Source organism: Zootoca vivipara, chromosome 10 (assembly GCF_965207765.1).
Source record: "Zootoca vivipara chromosome 10, rZooViv2.hap1.1, whole genome shotgun sequence".
Taxonomy (NCBI): Eukaryota; Metazoa; Chordata; class Lepidosauria; order Squamata; family Lacertidae; genus Zootoca; species Zootoca vivipara.
The window spans coordinates 25,752,708-25,755,892 of NC_142593.1; the positions used below are offsets into that span (position 1 = coordinate 25,752,708).

The window sequence follows — 3,185 nt, forward strand, 5'->3', positions numbered from 1 at the left end:
GTGCATTGACCCCCATCCCCTTGCCATCTTCCATCACCCTTTGAGCACTTACTTCCCCATCCCCTGCTTGCCCTGGTACATCCCATTCCTGGCTACATCCCTTGCCGGGATCCTCTTCCTGCTCCTCATCATACTGCCAGTTCATGACAATACTGGTGGGGGTGGGGCGGGCGATGGATGATGTCTCTGGGTTTTTCACGAAGCCTGTGATTTTGTATGTGTAAGACGGGAGTTTTTAGTAGAAGAGACAGCTGAAGTGCTTAACTTTGTTAAGTTAATGGCACTAGCTGAGCCTGCTGTGCATCCTTCTTCATATCTGAAGAGCTGATTACATATGGATGTGTTGCCATGACAACAGCTGGCTGGTGGTGCTCTTTCAGGAAGGGATAGGCCTCTCCTCCATCTCCTTGCTGGAGGCTGTGTCATAGAACAGCAACAAGCCAGGAACTAGTCTTGTCTAGACCGCTCTGGAGCTGGAAGCTGGTTAGACACAGAAGCTGGACTTGCTCTCTGTGCTGAAAGCGCAGGAGCCCCTGAAGTCTCTTACAGCTTGGAATCTGGGATGCATGCAACGATACTTTACCTGAGAGGCATGCTTCCCATCCATAAAATTCTGGTAAGTTTAATGACTTGGCTCTATAAGATAGCTTAAGAAAGTTCACAGAACAAAAGTGCACAATCAACCAACTACCATATTTGTCTGGTTCTTTAGCCTACTAGTCATGAACCCCATCTGGTTTCTTCTAGAATAGAGAATAAAATACCTTTAAACTTATTATTTGCTTTGGTTGAGATATTGGCATCTTTTTTTCAATTTGTCCATTGCTCAGTTATGTGTTTGTGGCTAAATGTCAGTATTAAGCGGTGAGCAATTTTAATTTTGCAGAAATTTAATGGATTTTTCACAGGCAGGTAAGAAGCTGAGCTGCCCACCCCCACCCCGGCCAGGGAATAATGCAATCCTCTGGCCTACAGGAATGCTTAGTGTTTGTGAAGTGTGCATCAATATTTCCATATTTTCCTGATGTCATTTGTATCAGGATGTCACAAGTACAGCCATTCATGAAAACAGTACTTTACTTTCCAGTTGCAGCAAAGCAGGGCAACTTGAGGCCTATCTGATAAATTTCTGGCTCCCCTTTTGTTGAACTCTGATGTCAACCCACTCATAACGCTAGCAGATGTTTTTGCTTTTCTTACCAAGAGGAATGTCACTGCCCAACTATTCATTTAAATATAGTGAAATAGGTTTAATACATTTTTAATTAACAACAAATGAATCCATATAACTTTTTAAAGGTATTTTTTACATATGGGGATTAAGTTTTGGGGGGGGTGCCTTAACCACCACTTGACCAATACTATCATAAAGATAAATCCCCTGTACTTTGTCAAAGTTTGAACGCACCTGTGCTGGTTGTCAAAGAAACATATGATTTAGGCTGAGTCTAGATATTGTGCTCCCTAAAAGCTGCTCCAGAGGATTAGGAGAGTCCCAGGATATATCATTGGATGTGGCATAGGAAAGGGGCGTGTAGGGGGAATCTTCTAGCCTTTGTGCCTTGGTTCAACCCCCAGCAAATGCTTGTTGGGCCCCCAGAAACATGTTTTAGCTATGCATAGACTACAAGGACTTGTGATGTACAAATACCACTTCACTTAGCATTGCAGGCAATTCCCCATTTATGTAAGCGATTACATTCCAAATGCAGAATCACATAAAATGTGGAGTTGCCATTAGCTGATGGGTGGGGAAGAACTTTTCCCACCCCCGTTAGCTGTGTGAGGGCTGTGCTTTCCTCCCGGTTGCGGTATATACAAGGTTCAGACATCTTGCTGTGCATTAGAAAAACATCTTGATTTGAAAACAAACGCACTGCTCACCTGAGAAATAGAGAGAACAGTGCAGCTATCATGGAATAATAAATCTGTGTACTGAAAACAAGGCAAATTTTGCAAGAGATATTTACGGAGGTATCTCACTGCAGATTACAATTCCTGTGATCAGACGCATGTCAGGTATGCAGCAGCAGACTCTTATCTATATCCTAGTTTCTATATCTATCCTAGTGATTTATATAAACCTTTGGAAAGGGCCTGTGTTTCATTTTTAGTGCTGCCCAATGCAAGGATGTTATTGCAAAATTATGAATTTGTATTGAGTTGTTTTCCTTCTCCTTGCCTGCAACACATCCTCCCACACTTGCAGACTACCTAGCCCCTTTCAGCCTTCTGAAGACTGATCCAAAACTGCAAAAGGAAACGGTGTACAAACTATGTTTTAACTAGGTGCTTTTAACTCCTTTTATATAAAGCTCTGCAAACTTCTGAGATATGCAATAAGGTTTCTAATATAGAATATGTCATTATTTATTTCCATCCTGGCAAGAGCCTAATTTCATTACCCGAGTTTATTGTGATTTACAGAGATCTTTAATTCACTGGGCATGGAGAATCATCACCTCAAGTATATGAGCATATGGTTTTCATCTCCTTCATTCTAGCCTTAGGTAACTTCCTGAAACCACATCCTTGGCTATTACAAGGCATGCAGTTGTCCCCCAAGTCTCTGCCTTCTGTTTCCATCCAGTGATATTTTGCATTCCCTTCCTTTAATCTCTAGATTCCATACTTATACTGCTGCAATGATTAAAATAAATAGGGACTTTAAATTGCAGAACTCAGACCGCATAGTTTTCGGTTTTAGCCAAAAGCAAGGCGGGCGAGTTAGAAATCATTTAACCACATAATTTGCCCGGTTTTTTCATCCTCGGATTAAACCTCCTTTCTGTTAATCCAAATATGTTCACAATCTTCTGGTTGTGATGCCTCAGATTGTTCCTGGGATCTGTGCGTGTGAAGAATTTCATACATGCTGATGGTTGTCTACTGGCACCTATTCTTCCTCCTTCCCACCTAATTCCTATCAGCCAGTTCCTATCAGCCCCAGCCATCATAGCCAGTGGCCAGGAATTATGGGAGTTGTAGTCCAACCATGTCAGGAGGGCTACAGGTTTCCAAACTCTGCGGTAATACTGAATTAGATGGAACAATGTTCTGACTCTGATAAGGCAGCTTCGTATTGTTACATCACCTCAATCGCCACACTTCTGTGAGATTCCAAGGGTTCCACGTTAATCAGGGTTCGTGTTTTCTTTGGAAATGAGGCACAGCGGAGGCTGTAG

General features: G+C 42.4%; 1 protein-coding gene across 1 annotated transcript in view; it reads left to right on the top strand.

Moving 5' to 3' along the window:
* The window catches only part of LIX1 (limb and CNS expressed 1), a 34,643-nt gene that overhangs the window by 14,460 nt on the left and 16,998 nt on the right, over positions 1–3,185 (top strand). The window lies entirely within an intron of this gene.